Source organism: Notechis scutatus, chromosome 2 (genome assembly GCF_049901735.1).
Source record: "Notechis scutatus isolate UNSWTSFEM ecotype Mainland chromosome 2, rNotScu1.2, whole genome shotgun sequence".
Lineage (NCBI taxonomy): Eukaryota > Metazoa > Chordata > Lepidosauria > Squamata > Elapidae > Notechis > Notechis scutatus.
In genome coordinates, this window is record NC_142010.1 from 115,455,143 (window position 1) to 115,475,450 (window position 20,308).

The following is a 20,308-nucleotide window of genomic DNA, read 5'->3' on the forward strand; positions in this document are numbered from 1 at the left end:
ATTAGGGTCCCATTTTAATTAGGCCAACAAAGGTCACAAAATGATTGAGGTTTTTTTTTAGCTGGGAGGCAACAGAAAAAGGGATGACTATGATTTTGCCAGAAAAGAATGATGCACTACAAACAGAAAAAAAATAGCATTTATTGGCCTAAAATAAGCCCTAATATTTTGATATATTTATTACTGAATTTCTGGATATACTGTCAATATCTTCTCTAGATGAAGTCTGCCCTGCTGGGCTCAGCCTTGGAAATAAAGCCTTGAACTCCCTGATTTGATGCTCTACATCTAAATACAACACACTGAAGGCAGGACCAGAGTCTTACGGATCAGGACTGGGTAGTTTGTGTCCAGCTCTCTGTCTTCACAGTGTACTTTAAAATTCTCCATTAAATCCACAGCAAAAATACCACCCCTACCCCCTGTTCTATCCTGCTCCCAGTACTTTATTTTTTATTTATTTATTCGTCAAATTAATTTTTCTTATCCTTGGGAAAAAATCATGTTTCCTCTGAATAGCGTCTAACTGCTGCTGCCTGAGAGCTAGAAAGCTCATTAATCAGAGAGGCTGGAGGAAGCTAGCAGCATTGAGAGCTGTCCATTCTGTTGGGATGAGCTTTCTCCATATTAAAATAAGATAGACAAATACATGTGTCCCTTAATTGGATAGAGCCTGTACAGCCCCTGCTCACCTTGGCTCAGGTTCCTCGGCCCAGGCAAATTCCCCCCTCTGGCAATTATATCTCCAGTCCAAAGCCAAAATGATAAGAAAGAGCCACTCCCTTCACTACTGGAAACTGCCCCTTTGGTACCCCTATCAAACTTTAATGCAGATTTCCTTGTTGTGAAGGAAGAAGAAGAAGAAGCCCTTTTTCAACACCTTGCAACATCTGGAGATGGTCTCAAATTCCACACCCAGGAGAATTTAAGAGCCTTTGGGGTTGCTGGAATTTGCAGAGATATTGGTATATGCATGCATTGGGAGGACAGCCTAATTTTATTCTGCATTAGCTTTCCACTGGAAGAGGTGTTTTTTTTTTTTTTTTACTGTATTTGCTGGCAGAGAAGTACCCTCTAAGGAATCCCAGTCACACGCTATCCTGGGAGCTGCAGATTCTTCCAGCAAAAGAAAACCCTTGCTCTAAATCTGCCCTTCCTAGAAATAATTCAGTTTGTGCTTCTTGATGTCCCTTAGCCCAGCTGGACATGCTACTTTCCTGGCCCAGTCCCTGAACTGAAAGGGCCTCTTCCTGCTCCAGCTCAGTCCTGTTGGGCAGGGATTTTCTGGACAGAAGCCAGTTTCTTTGTACCAGACACATCCAAGTAGTCTAACCCAAGCTGTATTACTGCTCAGGCCCTCCTAATGGTTTTTGGAGTCTGCCTTGGGAAGAGGGAAAGGAAGACACACCCGTTGATTGTGCTCAGCTCAACCACAATAATTGGAAATGTGTTCTCCCTGCTGGAGTGGCCTCTCTTCTCCATGCTTGGTGAACGTGCTCTAATGACTAATGACCCTGTTGTGCAGGCTAATGACCCTGGCCCCCCGGGAAGAAAGTATCAAGGACTTCCTAAAACTGATTCCTCTGCAGCACCCAAATTTACTGATTCATGAAATGAGCATAGCGGGGTTAGGAAAGGAAAACTCATGTTATCAAAGTTCAATCTATCTTGCAAGATTATAAAATGCAATTGTAAAACTACAATTACTTTTTGCTTATCAATTAAAATGGGAAAGGACGCTCAAGGAAGGAAAAACAACAACCCTGCATTACTCCATAAACGCTGGAAAATTCCACTGAAAACAGATTCTCCATAAATTGAACTACACTAGATGAGCATTCCAATTTCATCCTTAATAAGCAAAACGTTTAACAGATTAAACCCATTTAAATTATTTAGTGCATCATAAGGCTTCATTATCATAATGTATCCACCTATGAAACAATACATAACATGAATCACAAAGGCTTTCTTTCCATTTGTTTCCATCTTTTCTATGTATTTGCTTCAGCAAATTAGCCAATTATTGGATCCTTGAATCTTAAACTCTTTAACGTTTTAAATTAGGCCTTTTCCTTCCATCAACTAATATTCTATAAACTGCAAGAATGCAGCAAAACCTTGATATTCCAGAAAAAAACTTTAATGGCAGTAATTAAAGTATAAAGAGTATAATTTAAATGAAAGCACAATAATAGGCAATAATTCCTAATAGGCTTTCTCCTTCCAGACCAGGTTTTATATAAGCTCGTGACAAAACTGATAATATTTGACAATCACAACTACATTCCTGCCTAAACGAGATATTTGGAGACAGGAAACTTCATGTAAAATCTCAAGTTATCCAGTGTAACTTTCCAGCAAAGATTGCTAGTGACTAACACGGTGGGTTATTGCTCCTCACAGAATTATTTTGGCCACCAAACACAATCCCCTGCTCTATGCAGACATTCAGATGAGTGCATCCTTGAGAGGTGGTTCTCTTCTCTCTGTTTGAACCTATCCAGAGAGTTATAGATAGCTCTGCTGCCCTGTTGCAACAAACAAAAACAAAAAGAAGTCTTATGGGCCCTTGTAGACTGACACATTTAGGGCATAATAGATAAGAGTCCACTTCCTCAGTTTCATTTGATGAAGTGAAAGCCAGTCCATGAAAGTTTCTGCCATGACAAGCTCAGAATCACAGAATTACAGAGTTGGAAGAGACCATTTAGTCCATCAAATCCGATCCTCTGCTGAGCACAAGAGTCCTAATTACAATTTCTCGACAGATGGCTATCTATTTTCTGCTTGAATACATCCAGTGAATGAGTGCCCACCACCTCTCTTGGTAACTGGTTCCACTGTTAAAATATTCCTTATTATGAATTTTACCCCCTTAACACTCAAACACCTGGAAGGCAATTGCATTATTGTGTGCCTTAAATAGGTCTCAATCTTTTTTTTTTCATTATGACATCCTTTACAGTATATGAAGAGTGCTATCACTTGGGTTCTTGGGTTATCCCTATTTGGGCTGCATAAATGCAGAAATCATCGTGGCAAATGCACTTGTATATTTCTCTTGGGTTTTGTTTTGTTTTGTTTTTACAGCCAAGCCAAAAGGGCCATCGAGGGTTGTAATTAATGATGGAGAAGGAGAGATGCATCTTAGCAGCCTCAAATAGCCAAGAGGAATGTAGCAGATGCTAATCCCTATCTTCTCACTGGTTGAGATAGCAATAGCACTTAGATTTATATACTGCTCCATAGTGCTTTCCAGAACTCTCTGAGCAGTTTACAAATGTTATTACGTTGCTCCCAGAGATCATGAATGAGAGGTCATAAATCATTTGTATGCCAAGACTTATGCTGCAGAAAGACAGAAAACATTAAAATTGGAACAGCTACAGACAAAAAAACTATCTCCAAGGTGGTCTGGGAATAAGCCAATGCTGCATCCTGAGACCTCTTCCAAACATAGTAAGTGGGGCATCTTTGAACATGTGGAAGAGCTTAAAGGCACAAATTGGGGATGGGGGAGTTGAAATGAAAGAAAGCCCCTTAAATAAATGTTTATGTGGTTTGAAATGGGTCAGTGCCATTCTACAACTTTACTGAAAGGGAAGGAGAGTAGAACAGTAACTTTTAGGGGAGAAAAATAAAGAGGTTATGGAAATGAAATTTATTTTAGGAGCAACTCTTTTCTGCCTATTTGTCAGACCTCTGTGCAAGATTCTGAACTACAGGTGCCCATATTAGATCCAGAGAATTGCAGAGTTCAAGAAAGAGAACTGCATGCGTATCTTTGGGATTACTTCATGGTCCAGATTTAAATGTGTGACTTATCCTGCAACACAGTTTCAGTTACCTTTGCTTTTGATGTCTTATCTTCACTTTTAGCCTCATTTAATTTGATGAACCATCTGGAGGGAGGCTTGACCTACATGTCTGGTGGTTCCTATCAGACAGAGAGCTCTGGATTCTATCCATTCAAGAGACCGGAGATGCACTGGTTGAAATGTTATTTTTACGCACAGACTAAAATGTATCACTGTACAGCTGCCTTTGCACAGATCATCATAGCACTAGGCTAAATGATCTTGAGAAGGTTTTTGATTCATAGTTCCAGGAGAATACATGAGGCCATGACTAAAGAATGAAGGAAAGGACAAGAATAGCACTGCTCACTATACTAAACATCTGGATGATGTATAACAAAAAGCAGGCAACCCTCATGGCCAGAGAAGCTCTAATTTTACTTTTCAAAATTTGGAGATGGAGTGGAACCCATGGCTTACAAGGTCCTAGTGAGTGATTCCTAAAGCCAGAACTGAGACTTTCAGACTTGGCTAGGTGATTAATGGACCAAATCAATGCACTAAATTTTGATAGTGCACTACACCTCTATTTTGTTCCCTTTTTAAAAAAAATTAACACTTCCTGTTGAAAGTTTTATCTACCAATTTTGGTGCAGTATGGATGAACCACTTGGTGGCATTAAAAATGGATGCTATCCAGGGCCTGTATTATACAGTTTTCCCATCTCTGATAGTCAACATGCAAACAAATAAATCACTATATTTCTGAAATATTGACATCATGCTGGCCACATGACTGTGGAAACGGCTTTGGACAGCACTGGCTTAATGGATGAGCACTGCCCGCTACAGTCAGCAGTGTCTAGCAGAATAAGATCTGCAGGGACTCCCTTTTTTACCCTTCTGAAATGTATGGGGTGAGTTTTACTTTAAAATAGAACAACTACGGTTGGCAATACTAACAACCCTCCATTTGAGAACACCCTTAGTTACTCTGGGATTCCTTTCTGAATAAATTATAACGCCATGGGAATGGAAGTGCTGGAAGAGACCTTGCTCTGACCCCACCGCCCACGGCAGGAATTCATTATTAGAGCATCCCAAAGAGATGGTGTTTGGTGATGATTATATAAGGAATTAGCCCCATTGTACATTTTAGCAATGTATCGCAAGACAGGAGTGTGCATAGGACAAGGATTAGAAATCAAAAACAAGATTAAGTGAGCTCTGGGTATATCACTGGGTGAAACCTCATCATCCGGGATGATCTTGAAGAAATTTGTTTTTCAATGCTAATAATAAAGTTAGAACCTAACTGTGAAAAATAGAACCTCTCTGTTAATCCTAGCCAGGATAAAATTTCTTACAATAAGCCTACTGATTTCTGCCATTGTCTCAGAGGATGGAGACAGGGGGAACCCTGTACTCAAAAGGAAATGATCAAAAGAAGACCATCAAAAGAAAATGATGGTCACGGCATATATATATACATGTATATATGTATGTATGTATGTATGTATGTATGTATGTATGTATGTATGTAGGTCTAGGTGTGTTCGGGTCTTTTCCCGTGTAAGATTAAGAGTATCTTGGCGACATTTCGGTGAGGTCCCACTTGCCATCCTCAGGCTGGTGCTTTTGGCTTCGTGCCAGTGCAAGCAGGTACGAAGCCGAAAGCACCAGCCTGAGGATGGCGAGTGGGACCTCGCCGAAATGTCGCCAAGATACTCTTTTTTTTTTAAAACAAGTTTTATTAATTTCAAAAACAAACAAATCATCATCAACCATTACATATTTGAACCTTTTTCCATTATAAATTTTACAAGTCAGATAAAACCTTATCTTATACAATACAATTCTATTTTAAACCATTTCTAAATGAACATAAAAACATCTCTTGTCCTCTATTTCTTTCTGACTTGATTATCGTCATTTTCTTTCTATACTTCTAAAAGGTTTCACCAATACTTCTCAAAAACATAAACAGACACAAACAAACATATAAAAAATCTTTTAGTAAAGTAACTTGGCCCCCGGTACCTCTCTTTATATGGGCTTTAATTATATTCATGCTCATCTTACAGATCATTACCTATTTTATTTACCATTCTGTATCTTCTATATATACTTCTCCACACATTTCACTCTTCATAATTCTATTTTATTCAATCCATCTTAATTTAAATCATTAAATTTGTATCATTTGCCCATCCTTTATTATTTTTATTTTTATTTTTTATTTTTTTATTTATAGTGTCCTTGTCAAAGGAATTTTCCAAATTGCATTGGTCTTAAACCACAAACATACAAACAAATCACATATTTTAACATGATAAGTGAATCGGGCTGTTACTAGGTTTGTACATCATTTTAGCCATGGTTTGTTGAATAAACCACAACCTGCTAGGTTGTGTCATAAATGAAAACCAAAGGAAGTCAGTGTACTTTTACATGCTTAGGAGCTTATCACTCTATCTCATTTCTTATACTGAAAAAAAAAGAATTTCTCCTGAAATCTCTAATCAGAGTATGATGCCTTTCTATCCTCTCCCTAAATATTAGATTATTAGGGGGGTTTCCGGTTTGTCGGCTTTGCGAGCGGTAGGGATTCGCGAAGCTGCGCGATCCCTGCCGCGCTAGCCGTTTTTGGGGCTCCGATCCGAAAGGGTGCGGAGCAAGGCTGCCCTGCAGGGGCAGCTGAAGGTAGGGGGGATCCGGAAAAGGGTTTGGGGGTATTGCAGACCCCCTCCCTGGCCGGCAGAACCTCCTTTTACCAAGACGGCGTAGCGGCGGTCTGTAATGGCCGCCACAAAGAAGCCGGCAGCTGGGCAAGTATGCGCTGGAGGAAGAGGAGAAAGTTTTTAAAAGTGAAAGTCTTCTTGGTCGATCCAGGACTCTGAGATATATTTAATTTAATTCCTGGAAGTGATGGCTTTTTGGATGATTCTTTCCATAAGAGAAAGTAAGCGGCAATTCTGAGGTGCTGAAAGGAAAGTTTACTCTCCCTCCCGACGGAATTAACAAACGGATATTGAGAAACCTGTTTTTTTTTTCAGGTAAAACTAGCTTTATGGGATAAGTCGGAAGGGAGAGGACAAAAAATATATCTATCTGGCTGGATTTTGTTGGAGGAGATGCCTTAAGGATTTGGAGCCAAGATACTCTTAATCTTACATGGGAAAATACCCGAACACACCTAGACCTACACACCTGTACCCGTGAAAATCTACGAAAACAAATTATATATATATATGTTTTCTTAAGTTTTTGCGGGTACTTACATGTATGGTATTCAGCCTTGTTTGGGTATTTTCCCAGGTCATTGTAGTTGTGCTTTTAAAGTTGTAGCAGCGTTTGCAGAATCTCATCTGCCATCATCAGGCTTCTGTATAGTGTTCGTCTGTGAGTCAGACTTTTACAGTGGTTTCAGATTTAAATTTGGGGCTGCCAAATTTAAGTCTTTTACAGTAAATTTGGGCAGCCCCAAATTCAAATCTGAAACCACTGTAAAAGTCTGACTCACAGATGAACACTATACAGAAGCCTGATGATGGCAGATGAGATTCTGCCGAAACGTTGCTACAACTTTAAAAGCACAACTACAATGACCTGGGAAAATACCCAAACAAGGCTGAATACTATACATGGAAGTACCCGCAAAAACTTAAGAAAACATATATATAGTGGAAATGGAGATTTTGCAGTATCCTTCCCCTGCCACGCCCACCAAGCCACTCCCACCAAGCCAAGCCATGTCCCTCCAAAATGTCTCTCAATTCCCATCTTTGCCCGGATCCATTTACAGTTCCAGAAATAAGTCCCCAGAATCAAACTTAACAGGAGCACCAAGCAGGAATCCCTGAACAATTTAGCACCCATGGCATTTACATAGATTTTGTTACAGGAAAGAAACAAAGGAAAGTTAGGCAGTATTCCTCTCTCCTGGAAGAGATTCTGCATACCAAGAACATATTTTGGGGTAGCTGAAATCTCTCGCTTCAAGCTGCTGGGTTTCTCATTCTTGGCTTAGCACAGCATTTCAAAGCCACACAAATGGAGCATGGTGTGTGAATCCCAATTTGCACTCCTTGGAGTATCACCAAATTACCCTGGCCAAACCTTGACATCGAAGCCATTGATTTTTGGTAGTGCTATCATATTTTTAATTGGAGGGAAGAGCATAATAAACATGTTTATTATGGGGAAATATAAGCACGTTAACACTATTTTTTCTGCCTTAATTTCTTCTTGGAAAAAAAAATGACCTGATCACAGCATCTGTATGACCCCTCCTGCAATTTTCAGGACTCCAAAGATTTTGAAGACACTAAAGTGCAGCTCTGACCCTGAAAATGGCAGTCCAGTCCTGACTTAAAACATTTTGTGGACAAATACATGGTGCTATTATTGTGTTACATGGAAGTTCCATTTTAGTTAGCTGGTTTAATAGTCAAGGAGAGATTTTTCCTCCATTAAGCACCTTATAGTATTTTTCAGAACTATCCAAGAGTAATGCAGAAATAAGGCTAGAGCAAGAAATCTGTGGCTATTTTATATATCTTCTTTCATTACCCCATAACCTTTTAATAAAACAAAAATGGTGTAATGGTATGTTATTACACTCAACTTTTTCTATTCTCAGTCTATTGGCTGCTGCCTGCTAGAGTGATACAACCTGGAATGTGAGTTAGTATCATTATTTAATATACTTTGTATTACTAGATTTTTCTATGGAGAAGAAGAGAGTGATGTCCACTACAGTGATAAAAATGTAACCTCTGCACTTCTTTGGACAGAGAGTGAACTCCATCACTAATAACAAAAGGAGACCTTAAGATCTAGGAAAAATAATTATTAAAAAAAACAATAACAGAAGAAATGGAGTAAAACTCCAAATTAGGTCCATGCTCAATAGCAAGAGAATGTAGAAAGGCAATCAGAAATAGTACATGACTTCACATGACTTCTGAGAAGTAACTTTTTACCAAGCTTAAAAAGGGTTTATCACTGATTTAATGCTGTTTCTGTAATTTATTCTATAATTTCATAATTTCTGTTTTAATAAGTTTTTCTGTTTGTGGCAAAATGTTATGCCGTTGTTATTATTTTGGATGCGGGGTTTCACATCCTATAGGATCTTTCTGCAAAGTTATCAAATTAATTATTAATCTTATGATTACAGACTAGTTTTAATTACACTTATCTTAAATATTATCGGCTTCTCATTTGGGTTTTTGAAGAACTCTCCAGTAAATGCCATTGGTTCTTGTGACTGTCAGTTGAATTAAACTTTTAATGTTTTGTCACCTTTGCATGACATAAAGAATAGGATAGAGATAAAAGATAGATAGGATGGATATGGACAGACAGGCAGAAGGTAGATAGGATAGATATATAAAAGATACAGATAGATAGATAGATAGATAGATAGATAGATAGATAGATAGATAGATAGATAGATAGATGGATATAGATAGATGGTAGATAGATAGATAAAAGGTAGATAGGATAGATAGACAGATAGACCAATGAGACAGAAAGTGAGGAGGGAGGAGGGAGAGGGAGAGAGATACAGTCAGTGAGACAGACAGACAGAATAGACAGATCTTCTTTGCTGGATGCTTCAATTTCAGGATCTGCTCTCTTTGATGTTTGTAGGGTTCCTATTTATTTTATTAAGAAGTGTGGTACCTACACCCAGAATTAGAAATGTGATAATATTCCGAGACCATGATAATAAAAAAGATTCTAGAATGCGCAGAAATGGACAGGCTTTCTATGGAAATAAAAGAGAGGGAAGAAACAGAGTACCATGAAATTTGGAACCTATGGTACAACTGGCTAGAAGGTAGACGTAAAGTAGATAAATGAAAGAAAGGTTATAGTAAGATGAAATAATATTGTGCATAACTATGTAAATAATTATGTAAATATATGAATATATGTTACAAATTGAATGTAAACATAATTGTAATAATACATAGTAACAATTTACATAGTTAGGAATATGTCAATGTGAGTGAACATGGTTACAAACACTCTGCAATGAGTGAAAATATGTTTTTAATTGTGCAAATATGACCAATAAAGATTTTTTTTAAAAAAAGTGTGGCCCTGATTTCAGAGGCTATCCCTCTCCCCTCTTTCAGTAACACAAGTACAGCTTGGTCCCATGCATGTTTACTCTGAATATCAATGTTGCTTACTTAAACATAGGTGTATACAGAAGAACAATTCTAGTCAATTCTTTTGGAACGGACCTTTGCAAAGAGATAACGGGAAAAATACAGATTTTCATCATATAGCCCTACTCTGAGTACATATTTATTTACTTGATTTCTATAGATTCCCCTCTAATCAAGGGCAGCATGCATCGTATGACGTAAAAACTATTAAAACTATGAAAACAGTACAGAATAAATATCCACGGCACCAAGTAAAACGGTTACTATGGATGTTAGTCAGGAAATGGGCCTCTTAACACACTTGGGGCCCCAAACCCGGGCATACAGTCTTCCATGTTTTTATAAAAAGCCTACAGCAGGGGTGCCAAACTGGATTTCTTCGAAGGCCGGATCAGCACTGTAGTTCTCCTCTGCAGGCCAGCCGGAAAGTGGGGGAAGGGTGACAGGACAGACGCCTCCTGCATTAGTGCTGCAGGAGGCCATCCAGGTCAAAAACGGGGCGCAGGGGGGGGCATGCCCTGTTTTGGCTGGCAGAGTGCTACAGGGAGAGGTTAGGGTGGTCTTTGCTTGTCAGAAGGTCTCAAAAGGTGATCATACGACCCTGGGACACTGCAGCCATCATATGTATGAGTCAATTTCAAGTGTCTGAATTTTGACCCCCTGACTGTGGGGATGCTGCAACAGATGCAAGTGTGGGGGGAAAAAAGTCCTAACTTTGGTTACTGAATGAACCACAGATAGTTCTCAGTTTACGACCACTATGGAGCCCAAAATTATTTAAGTTGTTAAGTGAGAAATTTTGTTAAGTGAGTTTTGACCCATGTTACGACTTTTCTTGCCACGTTTGATAAGTGAATCTGAAATTGTTAAATTAATAATATGGTTCTTAAGTGACTCTGGTTCCCCCCCTGTCCTTGCTTGTCAGAAGGCCACAAAAGGCAATTATATGACTCTTGGACACTGCAACTGTCATAATTGTAAGCCAGTTGTCAAGCATCCAAATTTAAATCATGTGACCATGGGGACACTATAACGGTTGTAAGCAGTGGTGGCATTCAAATAATTTAACAACTGGTTCGCCTAGGGTCAGGTTGGCCATCGTGGGAGGGGTGGCCCATCCCCATATTCCAGCTTGCCACACATGCAGGACAGGCCTCCCGTGATGGCCAGCCTGACCCTGGGCGAACCAGTTGTTAAATTACCTCCCCACTATCAAAGTGGATCCTGGGTGCTGCACTGCAATGGAGAAACAGGAAATGGAGCAGCCGGCATGAGGGGGGGGGGGGAGAAGCAGGAAGAAGAAAAAAGGGAAGTGGCCTCCTTGTTCCCTTGCGCCGGCCGCTCTGTTGCCCGTTTCTCCATTGCAGTGCCGCGCCACAGAGCTTCTCTCACCCACCACTGCCCAGATGCCCTCGCTTCCCTCAAGCATTTCTTTGCCTACCTCATTTCCAGCTCCATCGCATTTCTCCTTCACGTTTCTCGTCATTGTGTGCAGGGAAACAGAAGTTTGTGGGACTAAAAAAAAAAAAAGTTCAATCAATCAATTCCGATTTCTCACAAACAAACAAACAAAAACAAGATCTTGTGAATTTGGAATTGAATTGAACTTTCTTTTTAGTCCCACGAACTTCTGTTTCCCTGCACACAACGGTGAGAAACGCGACAGAGAAATGCAACACAGCTGGAAATCAAGTAGGCAAAGAAATGCTTGGAGGAAGCAAGGGCATCTAGGTGAAATGGGCTCATCTGTCTCCAGGAATTGCCCAGGCCCACCAGAGAGAAGGCTGGCATCTACCGGCACTTAAACACAGTGGCATTCCAGCTCTGGCTAGGAAGGGGCAGCCAACATGGGCGTTGCAGGCAGGATGCCTGCTCATTCCAGCACCCTCCCCAACCCCTCTGGTGCTTCACCAGTGCTTTGGCTCTGGGCTGTTGCCTTATGCGCAGGCCACGCCACCTGAGACAGTTTTCGCCTGAGCGACGTGATCGAAGGTTTCTGTTGTCCTCTCTTGAGCTTTTGGGAAAGGTTTCCTCCACCACCATCATGGAAGAAAGTTGAACAAAAACCAGATGTGTTCCGGAAAACACAGATTTTCCGGAACATGTCTAACCAGTTCGCCAAACTCAGCAAAAAAATAGGTATCGGTTCTACCGAAGCGGTGTGAACCAGCTGAATCCCGCCACTAGTTGTAAGTATGGAAAATTGTCATAAGTCACCTTTTTCAGTGATGCTGTATCTTTGAGCAGTCACTAAAAGAACTATTGTAAGTCGAGGACTACCTGTACCGCACCATCCACCCTTGCCCGTGCTATGGAAGGATGCTGGCATTCGCAGACAAGCAAGATCAGAGCTGCTTCCCACTTTTGATTCTTCTCTTACTTTCTCACATATACGCCATCACACCTGCAACAACACACAGGCGCCAGCACATTTCACTAATGCTTGATCTTCAGTGCTCAAGATAAAGGTTGTAGGAATAGGAAGAAAGTGGGGTGTCCTCTCTTGTTAAGACGCTACGGGATTAGCCCCTAGTGCGTTAATGGCACAAGCTCCATGGCTGGGTTGGCATGGAAGCTACAATCCAACCCAGCAGGGGCTTCCTTGCTTGGCTGCGAGTGAAGGGAAGCTCTGAGGAAGAATTGATGCGATGGCGTGTGTGGGGTTGGCTTTTTCCCAACCATAGAGATCCAATAGCTTTAGCTAACCCCCTTAAGGGGAAGCTCATTAGATCCATCATTGGCAGGTGTTCAACAGCTGGCCTCTCTGCTCTTCTCACTTGCTTTTCCACCTCAGCTCTTGCTCCTTAATTCTGATTTTCATTCTCCTTCACTAGCCTTGCGGGCAGGTTGCTGGATATAAACAACAGGCTGAAAAAATGACAGTGGATCAATTGACACAGCTCTACAACCCCATGGCCAGATGGGTAATCCCTTCGACCCAGTCCTTTTCTATATCTGTGTGTAAAATAGCAACAGAAAATCTGATGGTTTCATTTTTCGGTATTACCCGGTTGTCAGGATGCAGGAATGATTAGCCCAAAGAAGAGAGACACTCGGCAATCTTTTTTTGCAATAATTTTTACCATAATGCTAATGGTATTTCATAGCTTTCATAGGAGCTCTTTAGGGTTGGCTGAAATGTTCTGATTTTTAATAGCTCATTCCAATGGGCTATGTTATTTGGAAGGTAATGGGGGTGGGGGGAGGAGCTTCTTCATAATAACTTATCAGTCCCTACCTTATATTGTAATACAATGATGGAAAACTGCCTGACTGTGGAAGATAGGAAAAGCTGGCGCTCGGCTGGAAGCAGAATAGGATAAAAAAAAGACAGTCTGGATAGAGAGCAAATGCAGATAGATAATAGTATCTATTTTGGGATGGAGAAACAAACTTCTCATAGGCCTGCATCTTTAAACGGTAGCACAAATGGCTGACGTTGCTTTAGCAATTACCGAGAATAGGCAGGCATTGAAACAGCGATACTAGGATATTGTACAGAAGAGATGCTCTTCCAAGATTCTAGCTCTTCTGCTCTGCTATTTTATCCCTCCTATGCAAACCAAGAGTACCTTCTCTGGATATATGATGGGAATCCAAGAATAAGAAGTAATTGAGTTTGGAATTTGCCCACATTGGTCACTGTAATGAACGGTCAGAGGGGAGACTCTTTGTACACGGTTTACAATCTGGGAGTATTTTCCCCCAATCCAGGCTCCTCCAGATACGTAGGCTTTAACTCCCTGAATTCATAGTAATGGCCATTTTGCTGGAAGGCATGCTATGAATTGAAATCCATGCATACGGAAAATGTTAAAGTGGGGGAGGTTTCTACAGTAACTTCTCATCTGAATAGGGCTTGGTACTACCACAGTTTTGGTCTCCAATTCCAGTTTTGTTTGCCTGCCTTAGAGCACAAATAACTTTTCTTCTGATCTTATATACTGTGGGAATCTTGTCCCTAAATCAATTCAGGAAGGAAAACGTCCAAATTTAAGATCAAGATTTGGAACATCGCTGAAGGCCTGCCGATTCTGATTTGAGTTTTTTGGGGCCCTTCCAATTCCATGAATTCAGGATCAATGATTGATTCAGCTGCTGAAGAACCAGCTGCACTTTCCAACAAGACAGCTTGCTGAGACGGAAGAACACGGGTTGACTGGCCAGCACAGCTGGTGAAGAGCTGGTTAACGAGAGTTCGCGTGCCAAGGCCTGGCCAGTTATCCCAGCCAGGTATCCTGTAGTGAGCACTGGCTCCAACGTCATGAGTTACAGAAGGAGGCCTGGATGGCGTGCATCTTGGCAGTTCCCTGAGCTCATGGGTCACATAGCTTTTGTCTGAATATTCCATTGCACTCCAGTTCCCTTTGCTTTACTCTTTCCACCACCCCCCCTCAAAATCAACAACTCGGGGGCATGAAAACAAGGTCCACTGCTATTTTGCCTAGGCAAGACAGTACTATTGGGAAGAAGAGCTATAGTCACTAGCACTCATGGGAGTGGGGTAGGGAGGTGACACATTTGTACATGCTCGTGTTCAAAGACCGCTACCTAATCTTTTTCTAAACCAAAGCAGTAATCTTACAACCTTCATTGTAATCTTATAAGATGGGAAGAAACCATCAGAGATGGGAAGGGGAAGTCACAGCTCTGTCATTCCAATGTAAAACTAGCCCCGTCAGTTTGACTTTATTGGAGGAAGTGCTGATGATGGCTCTCATCCAACCGGGTAGGTCAGGGATTGGTGACACAACAGGAGTTGTTATTCTGAGGCTGCTTCCCAAGCTGCAAAGTCTCATGGTGAGTAAGGCCTGTTCAAACAGAACTCTTTGCAATCACTCTGTTGACACAACCCAGCCTGGAACCTAGGCACAAAGGGCAACAGGGAGAGGATGAGATGGGATCCAAAGGACCCTGGCTTGGGGCCTCCCATCGCTCCAAGGCTTTTCAGGAAACCATGTAGCCCTGTGGCAGTAGCTCAGCAATCACTCCTTCGGCCTTTGACAAAGAAAGGGATAGCAATCGAAAGTAACCAGTTGGCTATCCACACCGATGGAGGAGAAATACACATCCAAAGCGGGTGGGTTTGTTTGTTGCAAGTTAGCTCTAGAGTAAATTTGTCAATATTAGGGCTCAAATCCTAAAGTATGTTGGGTTGTTATTCACTGCACAAAAGTAGACAATTTGGGGCTAAAGTTCATCTGCCACATCTATAAGAAGCACAGCCAAAAGTAAGGATGCAGCCTGGAATATTCTGGTACAAAAATACCCAGTCAGGAAGCTTACTTGCGCAGTTAATTCTCTTTCAACCTACAGTTAATTCTTGTTTAGTGACCAAAATTGGGAACAACAACTTGGTTGTTAAGCAAAGAGGGTTGCTAAATGTAACTGCAATTGTCCCAAAGGTGCTTTTTCCAAAAGTCAAAACTGAAGAAGCTTCTTGGATGAGAAGCAAAGCGTCTTCAAGGAAAAACAAAGTGCAGCGTTTTTGGAAAAAGCACCTTTGGCCTGGATGCCTCAGAATTTACATAAACATGTAACCACAACTGTGTTTATGAACTTACTTCAGCCTTCCTTTGATTTACAAACCTCTGAAGATCATAAATGTGAGGATTGGTATAAAGTTATATTTTTATCACTGTTGTGAATGACTGCTAAGTAAGGCAATCCTTAAACAAGAATTACTTGTAGTTTGCATCACAGGTGTTAGGTATATAAAAGAGAGAGATGAATCGTATGTACTGTACTTCTTAGTTCTACTCGAAGAAGTAGAAATATAAAAAATAAATACTTGTCAAAATTAATTCATTCATACCTTCTGTCAAAGGGAAAAAAACTAACTGTTAGAGAGTGGGACATTTGGTAACTTCAAATCTTGTGTGACCCTTGGTCTAAGCAAACAAATGAAACCTCTGATAAAATTAGTCTCTCCTAGTTTGCTACATAAAACAGATTGAATGAGACAGGTAGACAGACAGGCAGACAGGAAGCAAGAACTGGGTAGCCACAACCCCATCTATTTTTTAAGCCCAGTCAATTGTGGCACAAAGCCAAACTTTTCAGAAGCTGCAGTGGGACAGAATGTTCACTGGATTTTCTCTCCTCCCCCTTGCAACTTTCTTCTTGCTGCATCCTGGGTCAATGTAATTTGGGAAGAGGGTGATTTTTTTCTTCTTGTGGGACATTGAAAACAACAGCTCCTGATCAGATTTTGTGAGGAACTCCAAATAACACTTAGGATTAACTGTTTTATTGGTTAGTGTTACTGCCCTGAATGAAAAGTATTGATCAGGAGGATCATTGCAAGTAGTAGGCTATAACTTGGATGGGGCTCCTCTTTTCTAGGGTCCAGGGAAATATGCCCCTCCCCAAATGCCTTTCATGCAATTTTCTGCAGATGAGTCACAAAGGAAAGTGAACCTCAGCAGTAAAAATGTTGCTCCCCCAAATACTGGAACATTTTCAAGAAACAATTAGCCATGAAAAGCCTTCTCAAATGATATCCTATAGGACCGCCAGATCTTTCTCTGAAGGGGGGAGAAGTTGAAGTCACAATTCTCTTCCCAATCACTACAGAACCCCTTTGATTCTCTGACAACAAGGCTGTGATGTCTTAGAGGCATCAGCATTCAAGGAAGATTCAAGCTTGGATTTGCAAGTATGGTAACATCTGCATTCTCATGAAATGCTTCCTAATTAAGGGTAATTAATGCCAGTTTTGGAATTGATGTATAAATTGCTCTTTACTTGTAATGATAGTATAAAAAGGGTAAGAATAAAAAATGAACATGAACAGGCGATGGATTACCTCCCCTCCTTCCTCTCTTTCATCATTATGTTTGGATCTCCATATACAAACACAAAAGTGGAATTGCTCTCTGTCTCTTGTGTCTGGAGTACTGAACACTCCTTATCTGCTTAACTAGAGTTGCTATAATCACAGCCTACCCAACTGAAGAACAGAGTTAGGACTTTAAGTGCTGTTCTTAGTGGCACAGGGTATTTTGTTTCTATCCTCAATTTCATAGTTCCCCTACTCCCCACTAGACTTCATAGCTGGCTCTCCTGAGGTTAGGAAATCCCGACCTTAGTAAAAGCACAAAATAGGCTTTGGTTAGGGATGCAGCCAAAGACCTCTAACCTTTCACAATGTGCCAAACCAAATGAAACTTTTTTTTTCCTCTTGAGGGAAAACAACAACAGGAAAGATACAAGAAGGACATCCCCTGGTGTTCCTACCACACTTATTAAGTTCTGCAGGTGTGCAAGCAAAGCAGCCACTCTGTGGAATCACAAAATGCTCTGAATATAGAATTGCTCTGCTCATCTGGAATCACAGGCATGCTTTACTGGAAGCCCCACTGCACAAAGGGTTACTTATTCTAAGTAAACATATAAAAGATTGTCCAATGCTTCATTTGAATTGCAACTTGTTCTGATCAGGCCACAGATTCTAATGCAAAGTTGGGAAGTTTCTGAATTGAATGAATCTGTTCCTTCTTGTGTAACGGAACAGTGATGAAGTCAGGTAACTATGCTTTTAACGCAAGCTAAGTCAAAGTTTTCCAGCCCAAGCTAAGATTTTACCACGATGGTATAAGACTAGTGATCAAGCATTTTCAATGGCATGGTAAAATATCAAGAGTACTGTGAAAAATATTGGGGGATTAATAATCTTTGATTTGGCCACACAGTGGAGCAGCTGCACAACCATTTAACTAGCTCTAAAACTCAGCACAGATGCAATAAACTCCCTCTAATAAGCAGATAGTGTATCATATCTCATATATACTTCAATAGATGGGGTTCGTGCTTTTTAAAAATTCTAGTTATCTAAAGAAAACTTTATCACTAAGTACATACAGAAAGAATCAGTGAAAGCTTCCAGATCTGATTAAATTCAGTATTTAATTATAAAAAATATAAATGTAATTATATATAAATTAAATACTGGGAAAGAGTCAGACAGAGAACAGAAAAGCTAATTCTGCTTCATCCCTAATTCCCAGGGTTTACTCTCAGGTTCATGCTAATTGTGACATGAGGAAGTATGATATCAACAATGTTCCAATATGAGTTCAGTTACATTAGATGAGAACATGGATGGCCTCATGACCTTTCTCTATTACAACCGGGATCATTTGGTACGTGCACAGAACAGATTCTTTGCTATGTTTGCAACCATAACAGTGGTGATCTTTTCCAAGTCATGGAGGTTTTAATGAATTATACTCAAGATAAAGAAAGCAAAGATTATGGGAAATCTACAAACCATATTAGACAACTTTCAGTTAAAAAAGGAGCATATAAAGCAGAGATAGAACAGTTCAAGATAGAGAAGAGAGAGGTCTCTGAAAATGTTTATAATTTCAGTGGCAACATGCAGCTTGGAATCTGTAATCGTCTTCTGCAGCCTGTTTTTCTTCAGATTTGATACATGCATCTCCTCTTACCCATTTAAAGCTTTGAGGCAGGGAGAGCTAGAATGCAAAACTGGCTACGGAGAATGGGAGTTGTAGTCTAGTGTACTGGCAAGGCACCAGACTGGGAAATAATGTTAATACAGTACAGATATATTCTTTGGGCTATTAGGGCTACTGATATGGGCTGTAAAATCCAGATGCTACTAGACACATGTGTGCATTTGTGTGTGTGTGTGTGTGTGTGTGTGTAGGTATATATATATATATAGATAGATAGATAGATAGATAGATAGATAGATATAGATATAGATATAGATATAGATATAGATATAGATATAGATATAGATATAGATATAGATAGATAGATATAGATATAGATATAGATATAGATATAGATATAGATATAGATATAGATATAGATATAGATATAGATATATAGATAGATAGATAGATAGATAGATAGATAGATAGATAGATAGATATAGATATAGATATAGATATAGATATAGATAGATAGATAGATAGATAGATAGAGATAGATAGATAGATAGATAGATAGATAGACAGACAGACAGACAGACAGAGACAGATATAGAGGGGGGAAGGGAGGGAGAAGGAGAGAGAGTGTGCTAATGTTACGTCCCAGACATGGAATCCCTGATGCTAACTGTTCAAATAATTAAAAGTCCTTTAAAAAGTGGCATACCTATCAGATAATAACTAATATACTATTTTTCACAAATAATATGAATACTTATATTTCTGTATAATTTATTTACTATGTATTACTGTACAGCTTTAGTATTAAAACCAGTCTAGACCTTTCCATAATTTTGTTCCACTTTTTCCCTTTTGAAAGACATTGGTGTATAACATAAATACATATACAAAATTTCCAGTCCATGCTACAATGGGACAGAGGGGCAGGGACTCGATTTTTGAGAAACAGGAAAAAGTCTTTCAAGGAATTTTAAGGTCATGTCAGTGCTCCATTTCATATTAGAAAACCAAATAATAAATTAAAAGGGAACTATTGGCTCAAAGGCAGCTTTTCTAAGAATTTGCTAAAAAGAACCAAAATGTTGTCACAGCTGAAAAGAAGAAAACAAGTTTAGCAAAAATATGGGCTTATGACCTAAACCTTCTCATTCTTGTCAGGACTAAAGTTCAGAGGTCAGAACTACTTCTAGAAACCAAACCAAACAAAACAAAATCTGTTCTTCATGTATGGCTAAAAAAATTGATAAAATTGCTGTAAATCTGGACTTTACCTGACAATGAAGAAAGGATACATTGAAATATCCCTATGATCAGATCCTTATAAACTCCAGCCTTGCTCTCACTAAGGATGTCAATGGAACAGCTCACTCAACAGTGCCAAAAAAAACATCAGCTACCAACTTGGTTAGGATTTTGCTGTCACTCCATTATCCTGCTACAAAGAGCACCAAAGGTTATTATCTGATACTCCTGACACATTAGAAAGTTTTGTATGAAATGGTATATTGATAAGAATAATATTGACAGTAAACCCAGCCATGACAGGGTCCACTCTCAAACATCAATATTTAGATGGGCCAGGAATTCATTCCCACTGCAAAATCATTTCTAACATCTCTAATTTGAATGTGAACTCAAACACCTCAAGGATACTATCCTAGGATCCTTCTTAATTTTACCAGAGGATGTTGTGAGATTATATTATACATCTAGAAATTTTAGACCAAATCGCCTGAATGGACGATAACAGTGTCCACTGCACTCCCACTTTGCCGCAACGTAAACTGGATGTTGCTCCTTGATTAGAAGGGAGATGGTTAATCCCCCCTCCCCCACTTTCCCTACTCCCATCTTTGTATAAGAGTTCACATGGGACACACTCTTTGCTAAATATTGTTTG

At 39.9% G+C, this 20,308-nt stretch overlaps 1 protein-coding gene across 3 annotated transcripts in view; it reads right to left on the reverse strand.

The window, feature by feature from the left end:
- GCGR (glucagon receptor) overlaps window positions 1–20,308 on the reverse strand; it is a 39,348-nt gene that overhangs the window by 17,279 nt on the left and 1,761 nt on the right. The window lies entirely within an intron of this gene.